The sequence below is a fragment of the Hoplias malabaricus genome, chromosome 14 (genome assembly GCF_029633855.1).
Source record: "Hoplias malabaricus isolate fHopMal1 chromosome 14, fHopMal1.hap1, whole genome shotgun sequence".
NCBI lineage: Eukaryota > Metazoa > Chordata > Actinopteri > Characiformes > Erythrinidae > Hoplias > Hoplias malabaricus.
Window position 1 is genome coordinate 37,561,749 of NC_089813.1, and position 15,864 is coordinate 37,577,612.

At 44.2% G+C, this 15,864-nt stretch overlaps 1 protein-coding gene across 1 annotated transcript in view; it reads left to right on the forward strand.

The window, feature by feature from the left end:
* Nucleotides 1-363: 363 nt before the first annotated feature.
* The window catches only part of plxnb3 (plexin B3), a 96,381-nt gene continuing 80,880 nt past the window's right edge, over nucleotides 364-15,864 (forward strand). Inside the window, exon 1 of the mRNA XM_066643121.1 lies at nucleotides 364-501. The gene's annotated coding sequence lies outside the window, so the exon portion shown is untranslated. The remainder of the gene's footprint in view (nucleotides 502-15,864) is intronic.

The window sequence follows — 15,864 nt, forward strand, 5'->3', positions numbered from 1 at the left end:
GGGGGAATGGCTTTGGAAACTCAATTGGACTAGATTTTCAATCACTGCCTTATACTTACTGCTACAGTATTTTTAATAGAAACAGGAGAAATTGAAACTCTACTCCTAAAAAAAATCCATAACAAGTGGTGATTAAAACCATGAAAACGTGTACAGTGTGTGCAAGTGAACACTGTACTGCTTTATTCGGACCGACAGGGGGCGCTGAAGTCCCACGCGCTCCCGCAGCTTCGTTCCCGCACGGAGAGACCGGTTTATTTATTTATTTCCATGTTATTTCCACCCAAACTCCACGTGTTGCATTGTGGGTTCCTTCCCTCCGGCTCCGGGAAGTTTCGCTCCTCGCCCAGAGAAAGCAGCAGCGGCGGAGAGGAGACGTTCCTGCTGCTTTAGTCCTCATAATAATACATGAAATATTAAGAATAGCATTAATAACAGAGCCGGGACAGAGGGGGTCTGCTGTAGTGCTTCTCCAGCCGCTTTAGTCGAGGTCTGCGGACGGTAAGAGACATTTTAAGCTGAAGAATTTGGTCTTTTTATTGACTTTAGTGAGGGATTTGTGATTCTGCGCTGAGCTCTGAACTGGAGCAGGTTCAGACAAAACTGTTAAAGATGTCGGTGCTCTTTTCTCTTAAATAGCGTCGTTTTCGGAACACAAACGACGCTATTTGTTTTTACATTGTGTATATAGTTCATAATGAATGGAGCAACAGAAATGGCTACAACTGCGTCTCAAATCTCATACTTCTGAACTTAACCTGCTACTCCAATTAACGCCCTCCTAAAGGCAGTGCACTATTTTGTTTACATACTCTTTAGTGGAGTAGCCTGCGGTTTGGGACGCACCCTCGGGCTGCGTTAACTTCCATTGTAAAGGCATTAGTTTTCTGTTTCTCGTGTGAAGTTAATCTCCTGGAGATATGTGTTTTTCCGGCGGTTTCGGTGTTTAAACCCTCTTATAAAAACCTGTCGGCGAGACTGGGTGTCACGTTTGAAATTTGCTTTGAAATGTGAAAGTTATTTACGCAGTTTACGTAAAGAATGCACGCTGTCAGTCCGCTGACCCCGTGCTCTGTCTGGGTCGTGGGCTGTTGTGGGGGTAATGTATGATACGGTGTGCTGCAGCCTGAGGTGCTGAATGTGTCGGGGCTGCTCTGCTGAAGCTGAATAACTCACATTCTTCTCTCCCTTGTGCTCCGGGTGTTTTCACAAGCACCCGCTCACTTCAGCCGGAGGAGAGGGAACCAGAGAGAGAGAGAGAGAGAGAGAGAAACAAAGCCAGGGAGTGTCAAATTAAACCAGGCAGAATGACAGAGAGGTAAAGCCAGAGAGAGTTTACTCAGACCAAAGGGAGTACTTCAAATGAGGGAGAGACACAGAAAGAAAGCCTGGATAAGACCAGGGAGAGACACTGAGGCAAAGCTGGGGAGAGTCAAGCCAGGCTGGGCAACAGACCGAATGTCAAAGCAGAGGAGAGGAGTTAAACCAGGGATAGAGAGAGAGAGGGAGAAAGCCTGGGAGAGAGAACTCAAACCAGGGAGAGAGGCAGAGAGGTAAAGCCAGCGAGAGAGGCAGAGAGGTAAACCCAGGGAGAGAGAGCTCAAACCAGGGAGAGGAGCAGAGAGGTAAACCCAGGGAGAGAGAGCTCAAACCAGGGAGAGAGGCAGAGAGGTAAACCCAGGGAGAGAGAACTCAAACCAGGGAGAGAGGCAGAGAGAAAAAGCCAGGGAGAGAGAACTCAAACCAGGGAGAGAAGAAGAGACGTAAACCCAGAGAGAGAGAACTCAAACCAGGGAGAGAAGAAGAGACGTAAACCCAGGGAGAGAGAACTCAAACCAGGGAGAGAAGAAGAGACGTAAACCCAGGGAGAGAGAACTCAAACCAGGAAGAGGAGCAGAGAGGTAAACCCAGGGAGAGAGAGCTCAAACCAGGGAGAGAAGAAGAGACGTAAACCCAGGGGGAGAGAACTCAAACCAGGGAGAGAGGCAGAGAGAAAAAGCCAGGGAGAGAGAACTCAAACTAGGGAGAGAAGAAGAGACGTAAACCCAGGGAGAGAGAGCTCAAACCAGGGAGAGAGGCAGAGAGGTAAAGCCAGGGAGAGAGAACTCAAACCAGGGAGAGAGGCAGAGAGAAAAAGCCAGGGAGAGAGAACTCAAACCAGGGAGAGAAGAAGAGACGTAAACCCAGGGAGAGAGAGCTCAAACCAGGGAGAGAGGCAGAGAGAAAAAGCCAGGGAGAGAGAACTCAAACCAGGGAGAGAAGAAGAGACGTAAACCCAGAGAGAGAGAACTCAAACCAGGGAGAGAAGAAGAGACGTAAACCCAGGGAGAGAGAACTCAAACCAGGAAGAGGAGCAGAGAGGTAAACCCAGGGAGAGAGAGCTCAAACCAGGGAGAGAAGAAGAGACGTAAACCCAGGGGGAGAGAACTCAAACCAGGGAGAGAGGCAGAGAGAAAAAGCCAGGGAGAGAGAACTCAAACTAGGGAGAGAAGAAGAGACGTAAACCCAGGGAGAGAGAGCTCAAACCAGGGAGAGAGGCAGAGAGGTAAACCCAGGGGGAGAGAACTCAAACCAGGGAGAGAAGAAGAGACGTAAACCCAGGGAGAGAGAGCTCAAACCAGGGAGAGAGGCAGAGAGGTAAACCCAGGGGGAGAGAACTCAAACCAGGGAGAGAAGAAGAGACGTAAACCCAGGGAGAGAGAGCTCAAACCAGGGAGAGAGGCAGAGAGGTAAAGCCAGGGAGAGAGAACTCAAACCAGGGAGAGTCCAGCAGAGCCTAACGGCTCACCAACTTGAAAGACTTCTCACTCCGTACTGTTAGAGTAACACTAGGCAGGATTTGGTATCTTTGCTCCTGGGCTCCAGCACTGTCCTGAAATCAAGGAGCAGGAGGGAGGGAGAGGGAGTGGTTTCATACCCTCCTCCAAATGTAGCGAGAGCGGCTCTATTCTCTCTGTTACAGATCAGTGCAATATCAATGATTTTGAAGCTGTAAATTTAAGGTACAAACACTACCTATAAATCTGAAACCTTTATGTTCCACACCACATCTGACAGTCCCAGACAGGCATGGTCCTTCTTCACGAGTTACCACTGGAACCTTGTCGTTCTATAGTTGCCCTCCACCTGTTTCGATACACAACTAAACGTTCTCAAGGAGTCGATGAGTGAACCGTTCTGAACCACACTGACTCCTGTAGAGGTCCGTTATACAGTCGCCTGGAGCTCCAGTGCAAAACCAATCAAGCAAAGTGGACACCAACCATGTCCTGACTGAGTAACTCTTTAATTTAGCTCTGTTTGAATGGACACAGAGTTAATCCCACACTGTAGGTGTTAATTAACTCAGGACTTTGCTGACTCTTCAGAAGTGTCGGAGGCAGTCAGCTGTTGTTCAGGATGAAGGCGTGTGGATGGAGGTGAGAGGATAATATTAAACCAACCCACACACACACAAAAGACAACTGGGTTAGGAAAGCAGAGCACAGCGGTTGAAAGGGCACAGCTTTATTCAATATTGGATTTACTCTAACAGTGTTTAATTAACCTTACACTGGTCACTTGTGTCCATTTAATCCCGACATTTGCGAATTAGGAGCTCTGGGCATTTTGAGGTGTGGCCTCGCGTCTCTCGGGTTTGCACAGCAGTCCAAGAGGACGTACCGTTCCGTGACTGTAGCAGGGTGTCTTGTGTTAAAGGTGTAGTTGTAGTTGCTGGGGTGAGTTTGGTGGTGGTACGGTCTTAACATATTTTAGCAGCGAGTGGCTACATCAGAGAGAGGATGACTCGTGTGGGAAGTTGTACGAGTGACTGGGTGAGTGTGTGTAACTGTCCAGAGGAGTGAATGTGTGAGTGACTTCCCAGTAAACATTTAGCCGTTGATTCAACGTTGAAATAACGCAATGACTGCCGTCTAATCGACGTTCTCTTAAGATTGAAAATGAAAGTTGAAAAGACGTCCAAACACAGACATTGAAAAGACGACTATTAGACGTATTTTGGACGTCCACTGACGTTATCGATTGGCCACCACTTAACTAACTTATTAAGATGGATTTTGGACGTCCATTGGCGTTTAAAATATGTCCTTGACGAACAGACTACTTTTAGACCTATTTTGGACGTCCAGGGACGTTCCTTGTTTACTGGGTTGGTGAATGAATGAAAGTGTCCTGGGCGTGGCGTGGGTGTGTTCCTGCCTTCGGTGACTCCAGATAGACTCCAGACCCACCCTGACCCTTAAAAGGATGAACCAGTTATGGAAGACGAGTGAATGAATGAATAAGTGAATGAGTGAATACATCTGATTACACCTGGTTTGAGAGAATGGAACTAATCTAACTGCCGCTCTGGTTTTCGCTGTTGTGAGTGAATGGCTAGACTTACTGTTCCGTACATTGGATAAGGTGTCCACATCGCCCCCTACTGTAAGCTTGCTGTTCAACATGTTGACTCAAATGTGCATTATTGACTTTGACCAACTGTTTGATTGCAATAATTACTGCTATAATCCTATCAGTTAAGGCCTGTTTTAAAGCGTACACTCCAGCCAAACCAGTCTTGGTGGAATTATCCGGCAGCAGATGTGTGCCAGCCTGCGGCATCAGCCGAATCGGGGCTGTCTCTGGGCAATTTGGCTTGTTTTCACCGAAAGTCGACGCAGCGGTCGGTCTCTCCCTGACGTTGCCAAGCTTCGCGAGAACGAGGCGAGCTGAGAGAGAGAGACAGATGGAGAGAGACAGACAGAACCATTCCCGTTAAGTCAAAGAACAAGAGTGCTTCCCCTCGTTTTCCCCGTCATTGCCATTTCCCGTGCCTTATGTGTTCACGCACGAGTGGTCCTGAGGCAGCGGTGGGTTGTGATGGGTTTCTACGGGGAGTGGCATTACTAAAGCCGCATGGCGTTTCCGCTCTCGTCCTCCATCCTGAGAAGGAGTGCTCGACTCTCTCTGTTTTATTGCCCCTCATCAGTCTTTTTTTGTATCAACACAATCAGGCTTTGATGTTGGCAGCGTGTTGCAAACCCCTCGGATTCATTTCCCCTTCACACTGCAGCAAGACACTCATTTTTCTTAAGAATTTTCTCTCTTCCTCCTTTCCTCCCACTTTCCTTCCCATGTCCCCCATCTTTTCTAATCACTGATCTCTTTCGTTTTCTTTTTCATTGCATTCTTCTCTTTCTCTTTCTATAGTTCTCCTTTTTTATTGTCATGTCATCTTAAGTTTTTTCTTTCTTTCTTTCTTATTTTGTCTTTCTTTCTTTCTTTCTTATTTTGTCTTTCTTTCTTTCCTTCTTTCTTTCTGTCTTTCTTTCTTTATTGCTTTCTTTCTTTCCTTCTTCCTCTCTCTCTTTCTATAGTTCTTCTTTTTTATTGTCATGTCATCTTATGTTCTTTCTTTCTTTCTGTCTTTCTTATTTTATGTCTTTCTTTCTGTCTTTCTTATTTTATGTCTTTCTTTCTTTCTCTTTCTTTCTTTCTTTCTTTTTTTCTTTCTTTCTTTCTTTCTGTCTTTCTTTCTTTCTTTCTTTATTGCTTTCTTTCCTTCTTCCTCTCTTTCTCTTTCTATAGTTCTTTTTTTATTGTCATGTCATCTTACGTTTTTTTTTCTTTCTTTCTTTCTTTCTTTCTTTCTTTCTTTCTTATTTTGTCTTTCTTTCTTTCTTTCTTTCTTTCCTTTCTTCCTTCTTTCTGTCTTTCTTTCCTTTTTCTGTCTTTCGTTCTGTCTTTCTTTCCTTCTGTCTTTCTTTCTTTCTTTATTGCTTTCTTTCTTTCTTTCTTTCTTTCTTTATTGCTTGCTTTCTTCCTCATTACCGCCTGTTGTTATCAACCTTGCCTTTCCTTCTCTCTATCTCTTTCCTCTCTGTCCTCTGTCCCTCTGCTTCTCACATGTCGCTCCTAGTTTCTCATCCCACACCTTCTCTCTCTTCAGGTCTCCTTTTCTGGGGTCTCCTTCTTGCCTCTCTTACTTTCTCCCGCTTTCCACCACTCTACGTCTCTCTCTCTCTCTCTCTCTCTCTCTCTCTCTCTCTCTCTCTCTCTCTCTCTCTCTCTCTCTCTCTGTATTTCAGTAGTCAGTGGATTAGTGGATTTCAGCGGACCTGATTACAGTGTTTCTTGCTAATAATCTGCATTAATCTCCATCTCCCTTCTGCCCCAGCTCGCTTACACCCTGTTACTAAACAGAATAATGAGGCTGAAATTTACTCTACATCTTACACTGTGCTTACTTAAAACTCTTATCACGGCCAATATCATATCACAGAGAGGAGGCTCTGAATTATTTAAAGCTTCTTTTCGTTTCTCGTAGAACTGCAACGATCCAATAGCTAGCAACACTGCTTTACTCTTTAAACTCTACAGACTGCTGTGAGTTCACGTAACTGAAGAACTTACACATTAGTTTCATATGAGATGCTGAATTATTCATATACGTTACAGAATAAATTATAAGCGGTACTAAATAAGTCAGATAAGCTGCAGAAGAAATCAGGGTAGTGGCTGAAAATTAGTAGAATTTCAGTGGTTTGTTATTATTTTGTAATTACTAGTAATCATTGAATAATGAAGCTAATGTTCGTTAATGAATAATTCAATATAAAAGCTGTGATATTTAAAGTAAAATCTGAATAACTCTGGTGACGAAGAAGGTAAATTCTAAATAATAATAATGACAGTTTCTTAGTCATTCGTTCTGTATAAAGTAGTAGATTTATCTGTATGTTAGAAATAATTAGTGTCTGAAACGTTTATAATTGTTACTTAATAAAACATTTATTAAAAAATTAAGCCTGAAAGTATTTTTAGCTCCAAGAATCTGAGATATTTGGCTGACCATTCCAGGTCCCAGTATTTATAGACAGTGTTGCCAACACTAGCTATTGGCTGTCGTAAATGTTGCTTGATGTCGCTAAATGACATCATCATAATTTGCATAATGGGGCGGCACGGTGGTGCAGCAGGTAGGTGTCGCAGTCACACAGCTGCAGGGACCTGGAGGTTGTGGGTTCGATTCCCGCTCCGGGTGACTGTCTGTGAGGAGTGTGGTGTGTTCTCTCTGTGTCTGTGTGGGTTTCCTCCGGGTGAGTGTCTGTGAGGAGTGTGGTGTGTTCTCTCTGTGTCTGCGTGGGTTTCCTCCGGGTGAGTGTCTGTGAGGAGTGTGGTGTGTTCTCTCTGTGTCTGCGTGGGTTTCCTCCGGGTGAGTGTCTGTGAGGAGTGTGGTGTGTTCTCTCTGTGTCTGCGTGGGTTTCCTCCGGGTGAGTGTCTGTGAGGAGTGTGGTGTGTTCTCTCTGTGTCTGCGTGGGTTTCCTCCGGGTGACTGTCTGTGAGGAGTGTGGTGTGTTCTCTCTGTGTCTGCGTGGGTTTCCTCTTGGTGACTGTCTGTGAGGAGTGTGGTGTGTTCTCCCTGTGTCTGCGTGGTTGCTGGGTGCTCCGGTTTCCTCCCACAGTCCAAAATCACACGTTGGTAGGTGGATTGGCGACTCAAAAGTATCCGTAGGTGTGAGTGTGTGAGTGAATGTGTGAGTGTGTGTGTTGCCCTGTGAAGGACTGGTGCCCCCTCCAGGGTGTATCCATTGCTCTGGACCCACCGCGACCCTGAACTGGATAAGGGTTACAGATAATGAATGAATAATTCGCTGTAGAAGAGTGGAAAAACACTCTTAAATATGTTTAGAACTACAAAGGAACTTTCTTCTGTTGAATCTTGTTTTATGTAATTTTCATTCATTCATTCATTCATTCATTCATTTATTTATTTGGTTACGTTTTCTTAAGTTTAGTCCAGTTTCAAATCTAATGTACAATAATTGTGCTGGCTCACAGAAAGAATAAGTCATCTGACTGAGAATGCGTGAGCCAAATGCAGTGATAGCGTCACACTGAAGATACATGTACACCCCGCTCTGTAAACCATGACGGGATCGTCGGTGGCTTTGGGCATGCGGGATTCATCAGCAGTTTGGACGCGGAGTGGAGAGGTTGTGGGTCTCCTCTCTGCTCTGAGTGCAGTTAATGGGAGACTGACAGCCTGGGAGTGCTTTGGGACAAGGGAGGGGCTCACAGCGGCACCCGCTGCGGTTTGAGGACAGAAAACGCAGAGGGATATGTGCTTTCACGTCGCTAAAGTGGTCGAAAACTCACTAAACAAAGCCTCTAAGCTGGCGACACTATTTATAAACACTAAAGTCACTCTTGTGGTATTTCTAAAGTTTCAATAAATAAAGATATACTTGGAATATAAAGCCTACATTTTGCTGTTATCTTTTTAAGTAAATATACATTGCAGTTAGTCGTCCATTAAAGTATGTGCATTATCAGGGATGCAGTAGGAGGTGATTACCAATTCAGAAATAGGACAGTTATTTACGCTAAGTATTAAAGTTAATATAACCTAGAACCAAAAAAGTGTCTTTGTTCTCAACAGTGTTCTCAACCTTGACAAAATAAAGTTGGAACATCATTCACTGACTAGAGACACAATTTCCTGCTGCTCCGGATATATGTCTACTGTTAGCGTTAGCTCATTAGCTCATTAGCATCACCTAAGAGCACAGCCTGTTACTCAAGTCTGACACAAAAACATACCAGCTGAACTCAAAATGACCAAAAACATATCCATTTTGAATGATAAAACTTCTTATCACATGTACATGCCTGCTTACTGTGAAAAACTGCTTTGTTCTGCTCATGATGCTAGTTGTTGCTAGCACTAGCATTTGTTCTCTTTGTCAGTGTAGCATGACTAAGAACCACAGGGCGATAAGATAAACCAGGGTCCCTTTTCCGTTGGTTTTTCCTCATTTCATAAAGGGGAATTACATGAGTTTTGCAAAATTTTTCTACAAGTTGGTTGTTGAGATGTGTACAAAGTCATGACGAGTTATTAACTGCTGAACTGTTTATTGTAACGTAACTTACACGCCCAAATTTCTTTACAGTGTTGTCTATATAAACAATTCCTACACAAATGTACGAGTTATCTAAAATGTAATATGTAATGATGTTAATGGTATTACACGTGAACAATAGAAAAATTATTAAATGTAACATGAGTACTATTATTTACATATATATTAAAAATAATATTTTGGCTAAAAACTCAGACAGAAGCCAATGTTTTCGCACTAAACTCATCTGACCTCGGGTTCCTATCCCAACATTGTCAACAATTTGGAATTGATCAATTTCACAACAAACCTGACATTATTTTAATGATCTGTGTTTCTTTAACCATTTAAATCCCAGAGAGATTTACGTATCAGAATTAGTCTGAATGCACAAATGTAATCTTAGTCTACTGTTGGAATCTCCAGTTTGACCCGGGCTGCACTGAGTGTTTAAGATGCAGATGGATGAGCACTCGCCCCTTTGTTGGGCCCCATATGGAGTGTTAGTGTAAGAAGTGAAATCCTTTTGTTTGCGCTGCCTTGCCCAGAGACCCAAAGACCCCCTCCACATTCCCCTCACCCCCTCCGAATTTGCCAGCGGCCATGGCCGAGACCCCTGTGACTCTATTGTTCCCTTTAATCAATACCACACCATGGTGTGAAAGTGTGGAGGCTTTTGCCGACCCCCCCCCCCCTTTTTTAGTGATGCATCATTAGCTTATAAAGCATAATGATTGTGACCAATTACGTGTTATTACGAGTCGCCCTTGATTGTATAATTTGACTGGCGTGTGCACCGTGGTTTGGTTAATTGTATTGATAGGATTGTTACAGCACAGACTTTTAGTGAAAGCTATTGACCAGTCAGTGGATCTATAACTAAATATGGCTAAATGCACTTCAGTTTTCCTCCACAAAACAATTTATCTTCAATATAGGCTCAGTAATAATGAATGAGTAGGTTTATTAGCGTATGCGTTTGGGTCCACGTGTCATTTTCCGTCTGTGTCTAGATTGTGTTATTATCCGTCTGCTGCACCATTTTAAAGTAATTACATAATTGCATAATCAATCGCATTCTTAAGTAATGAGCTACTGTTCCATTCTCTATCAATAGCCCTGTGTCTGCACTTCCATCCAGCGTCCATCTATTATTTGTCAGTGTTGCAGAAATGTAATTAAAGTCCATACTTTCAAAAACAAGACCGTACACACAACACTAACTTTACTGTTCTCTGTTAAAAGATACAGCAGTGTCCTGGGACAGCAGTGACACTTTTTTCGGAACTTTTTCTTGGCTTGCAGCTAGCGTTCACACTCCTACAAACCACACTAAAGGTGTGCTCATTTATCAGGTTCGGTTCTATTAAAAGGAACTCTGGTGTGATTGCTCTGTTAATGAGAAAGCTTCTGTTTGAAGCTGCTGCCAGACAAACTCGCTGATGTTGTTATGCGCCGTTTTAAATCTCGTCGTCCTCCGAATGTGTTTAGAATGGTTTGGGTTTTAAAATCAAACATGAGGCATGTTCAGAATCATGATTAAATTCTCCGTTTCATCCCCTGGTGCCATTATATCATACATAAAGTTGCCTGGATGTTACAGTGATTTCAACACTTGTATGAGCCTTGGTGACACTTGGCTTATTGAAAATCATATGACACACATTAAATATGAAACATGAATCATTGTCACATGTTTTGTTGATGTCAGTCAGTCCAGGGGTTACACTGGCTTTGAGTCTGCTGATTTCTGTGTGTGAAACCTTTGTGACGGCCATGGTTTTTCGTGTGAATTACAAATAAACCACAAGTGAGAGTAACAGTAAAAGTAGAACAAACATCTCAGTGAACTCCTCAGTTTCACTACTGCTACAATACATTCAGATATGAAACTGCTGAACCAAAGTGGCATTCTACAGCGCTGATTTCTGGCCCAGTCTGACCGGGGCTTTACAGTTTCATTCATTCATTCATTATCTGTAACCCTTATCCAGTTCAGGGTCACGGTGGGTCCAGAGCCTACCTGGAATCATTGGGCGCAAGGCGGGAACACACCCTGGAGGGGGCGCCAGTCCTTCACAGGGCAACACACACTCACACATTCACTCATACCTACGGACACTTTTGAGTCGCCAATGCACCTACCAACGTGTGTTTTTGGACTGTGGGAGGAAACCGGAGCACCCCGAGGAAACCCACGCAGACACAGGGAGAACACACCACACTCCTCACAGACAGTCACCCAGAGGAAACCCACGCAGACACAGGGAGAACACACCACACTCCTCACAGACAGTCACCCGGAGCGGGAATCGAACCCACAACCTCTAGGTCCCTGGAGCTGTGTGACTGCGACACCTACCTGCTACACCACCGTGCCGCCCCCCGATTTACAGTTTGCATGTTATTAAATCTGCCATTATATCTGTATCCAAATATAAATGTGTGAACACGCCCTGAAGCTGAGTGGTAGTGGAGCATCTCTGAGTGGTTTACTTTCATCGCTGATGCTTCAGTTTCCAGGCGGGGGGCTGGGGGTGGGGGGGGGCGTTAAGATGTTAAGAGTTTGCCATTGACCATCCTCATTCCTCAATCTGGATTAGCGTGGGATTTTCCTTGAAGAGGATGAGCAAAACACTGGCTCATATACCCCCAGCAGCCCACCGACCAACCCCCACACACACACATGCACGTTTTACACACACACAAAGGAGACATCTGTCGGTGCATTGTAAATCAGTGATGTTTCTGCTCAGGGTTATCACACGATCATCAGCAGTGAATGCACAGAAATTGACTCCATGAAATTGAATTAGGACTGCTTCTTCTGATTATTCCTGGCTGTTAGATATTGGTTATCAGACCAATTTGAGGATTTGCTGGAAGGCAGCCTGAACAGCCACTTTATTATCTGTGTGTATTAACTCCTGCAGCTGCTGTCTTTAACCCTGTCACACCTAACGTATCATTGGTGGTTCTTTCACAGTCTTAGTCTTTGTCTCCATTAGCTCTGTAAAATCTGGCCCCAGAGCTGTCAGTGCAGGTTGGTCGTAGTAAAATGGATGCGCTTGTGGAATTGGAGCTTGCCGTGTGCAACCGTGTTTCACCATTACCACGTTAATAAAGTAGCTCCCAGCTACCCTTACTGGCGGCTGCACTGTAATAATGTCTGAGGAAGAGAATGCACAGGTTCACAGTGGCTATGAAAACACTTGTTATTGATTTGTTGGGTCTGATTTACAATAAAAGTGTGAAGAAATGACTGATGGGAATTTTTTTTATCTCCATTAGGAAGTATTTTTTTACGTGGAAAATTGTAGTCCTGTTACTATTTATGCACCTTAAGTCAATGAACACACACACACACACACTGTGTGACAAAACACAGGACTGGTCCAACCGGTATTTCTCCACCTGCAGTTTGTTATTTGCATGCCTGGCGGTGTACTATAACGCTACACATAGACACAGAACAGGTGTGTGTGTGTGTGTGTGTGTGTGTGTGTGTGTGTTGAGGCGGTTAGTGATATATGTGATAGATAATGAGTATTATATCTGTGATGCTGTCGCCACTGCCTCCAAGTTTGTGCTTATTGCTGTGATAATTGCAGTGAATTGAAGCTGAAAACCAATATGTTTTATGTCATTGCTGCTACAAGTGCTTGATGTCTCTCACACACACACACACACATAAACAAACACACACACTTTATATATATATATATATTTATATATTTATATATATGTAAAGGCACAGAAAAGCTCCAATTCTGTCTGTGATTGGTCAGAAGCTCTGCCCTTGATTGGTCCGAATGGAGGAGGAAGGTGTGCAGTATAGTATCGCTGTGATGATGTAGGCCAGAGCAGGAAATCTAAGGAAAGATTAACTAATAACTAGGTTTTGTTCTGACAGTCATGATATACATATAACATGGGACTAAATGTCATGGCGAATGGACCAATAGAAACTCTCTAAATAACTTCAATCAAAATCCACCTGGTCCCATTAACCACCATTCAGAGTTAAGAAAGTTGCCATTGTGGAGAGTGCCTATTTTGGAACAAAACATTGTGTGTGTGTGTGTGTGTGTGTGTGTGTGTGTGTGTGTGTGTGTGTGCATATGAAAGGGAAAGGGAAGGGGGAGGGGGATGGTAGGAAAATGTACATAGAGACAAATCGTTCCTGGACCTGGTTGTGAAAGGTCAGAGGTCAAGCTGAAGAAGGAGGGGGTCTGTGCTGAATTTGGAACTTGTGTGATTCATATATATATATGTGTGTGTGTGTGTGTGTGTGTGTGTGTGTACACCTGCTGTGGGACAGGATTAGTTCTAATTGTGGTCTCGGGAAAAGCGTCAGTGTTTGTTTGCTGTCTGTTTAGAGTCGCCTGAGACTTGAGGAGCTCCAGCTTGTATCCTGCAGCCTCAGCGTCCGAAGAATTCTAGACACAGTTTACAGATGAGGGTCAAAAACAACGGATAGTCAAACACTAAACTCTGTCTGTAAACCAGAGCTTCCTGTGATTCAGGACTGAGACTGAGCCTCTGAGTCACTGACTGAAAAATACAGAAAGGAAGGAGGAGGAGGAGGAGAGCAGGGAGAACTGAGGGAGAGGGAAAGAAAAGAGTTTGAGGAAAAGGGAAGGAGACCTAGAAAATGGTGAGAGAGGCAGCAAGGTAGATCAGGAAGGGCAGATAGAGGGACAAGTCGAGAAAAAAGACGGAGAGCGAGAGAGACAGAGCAAGAGAGTGAGAGGAAAATACAAAAGGGAAAGAAAGAGAAAGAAGAGAAAAGGGAGATGAAAATGGAGAGGGGGAAAAAAGAGAGATGAGAAAGAGTGATGAAGGTTGAGAAAAGTAGGGGATAGAGGTAAGAGAGAGGGGGAGGGAAGCAAAAGAAGAGTGAGACTTGTGTCCATCCCTCAGGAGTCCAGAGTGCTTGGTCAGCTGATAAAGGCTAATGAGTTAGTGCTGATTACTGAAGCTCTGAATCTTACAGCATTGTTACAGCACTCCCTGTGAAGCCCATATTTGCTATTTTTCCCACTGCAGTGCAGTGTGTAGTGCAGTTGTAGGGTGTACAAGCTGTTGTTTTTTAGTCGTAGGGTGTACAGTGTGCAGTTGTAGGGTCTGTAGTGTACAGTGTGTTGTGTGCAGTTGTAGGGTCTGCAGTGTGTTGTGTGCAGTTGTAGGGTCTGCAGTGTGTTGTGTGCAGTTGTAAGGTCTGCAGTGTGTTGTGTGCAGTTGTAAGGTCTGCAGTGTGTTGTGTGCAGTTGTAGGGTCTGCAGTGTGTTGTGTGCAGTTGTAGGGTCTGCAGTGTGTTGTGTGCAGTTGTAGGGTCTGCAGTGTGTTGTGTGCAGTTGTAGGGTCTGCATTGTGCAGTGTGTTGTGTGTGCAGTTGTAGGGTGTACATTGTGCAGTTGTAGGGGTTACAGTGTGCAGTGTGTTGTGTGCATTTGTAGGGTGTACAGTGTGCAGTTGTAGGGTGTACAGTGTGCAGTTGTAGGGTTTACAGTGCGCAGTTGTAGGGTCTGCAGTGTGCAGTGTGATGTGTGCAGTTGTAGGGTGTACAGTGCGCAGTTGTAGGGTGTACAGTGCGCAGTTGTAGGGGCTACAGTGTGCGGTTGTAGGGTTTGCAGTGTGCAGTTGTAAGGTCTGCAGTGTGTTATGTGCAGTTGTAGGGTTTACAGTGTGCAGTCGTAGGGTGTATAGTGTGCAGTTCTGGGGTCTGCAGTGTGTTGTGTGCAGTTGTAGGGTCTGTAGTGTGCAGTGTGTTGTGTGCAGTCGTAGGGTGTACAGTGTGCAGTTGTAGGGTCTGCAGTGTGCTGTGTGTTGTGTGCAGTTGTAGGGGGTACAGTGTGCAGATGTAGAGTGTACAGTGTGCTGTGTGTTACCTTTACCTCTCTGATGTGTATGTTGTTTGAATGTGTCACAGCGGCTCCTTTGGTGTCATCCACATGGATCAAATGAATGTGTGTGAGTGATGATCAAAGCCGGGTGCGTGTGAGTGGTTAGCCACACAGTGACTGTGGGATTTTGGGGGAGGGTGTGTGTGTGTGGGTGGAGGGGTGTGGTTGTAAATGTGTGCGCTAAGGACAGAACAGTATAAATTAAAAGTTCTTTGTTATTGGGGATGATAGGCCTGGTGGTCAGTACCATGGCGATGCTGCTAAAACATACTGACATCCTGATAAACTTTCAGGACAAAGCCTTAAAAATGGTAAGTTTATGGGAAATGGAAACAGGTGCTTAACTGATAATGAAAGTTACGTTAATGAAAAGGCATTCACGGAGGCTAAAGTGTGTAGTTGATTTAACTGCATTTGCGTGCTTGAATCCTACAAAGGTATTCATCCTAGATGTGTATTTCAGCTTGTTTTGATACATGCTACAGGAAACAACATTAACCACTGTAAAAATGAAGGTTTCAGGGTTTTTTTAATTGTTTTTTTTAAGAAACTGAAGTCTACCAATCAGTTAACCATCACAGAGGGGTAAACAGAGGGGTAAACTGTTTCATCATATTTTTAAATAAGGCCCAATCCCCTGTTAAATGCAAGATGGTCACTGACAAATCTTCAGTCTATTGTCTGTGTGAAAGTGCAACATTTAAACCCCCTTTTGCAGACACTTGCAGTAAAACAGCTCAATAAAGAGAGGGGAAGTAGTCACAGGAAAACGCAGTATGACACACCAGTTAAATGCAGTTTTATATGTAATAGGGCCAATAAGAAGAACAAAGGAGAATATGGGCCCTTTAAAAATTTGAAGCAATATGAATTGCATTGGATTTTCAGCGTCCCATGCCCAGCCCTGTGTGTATGTGTGTGTATGTGTGTGTGTGTGTGTGTGTAGTGGTCAGAAAGACCCTGCAGCCCCACACCCCCAAAGTGGGTCCCTGAAGATTATCAGCAGGGTCCCACCTCCCTCAACACTCACACACACACACACACACACACACATAGACAGATTAGGAAGC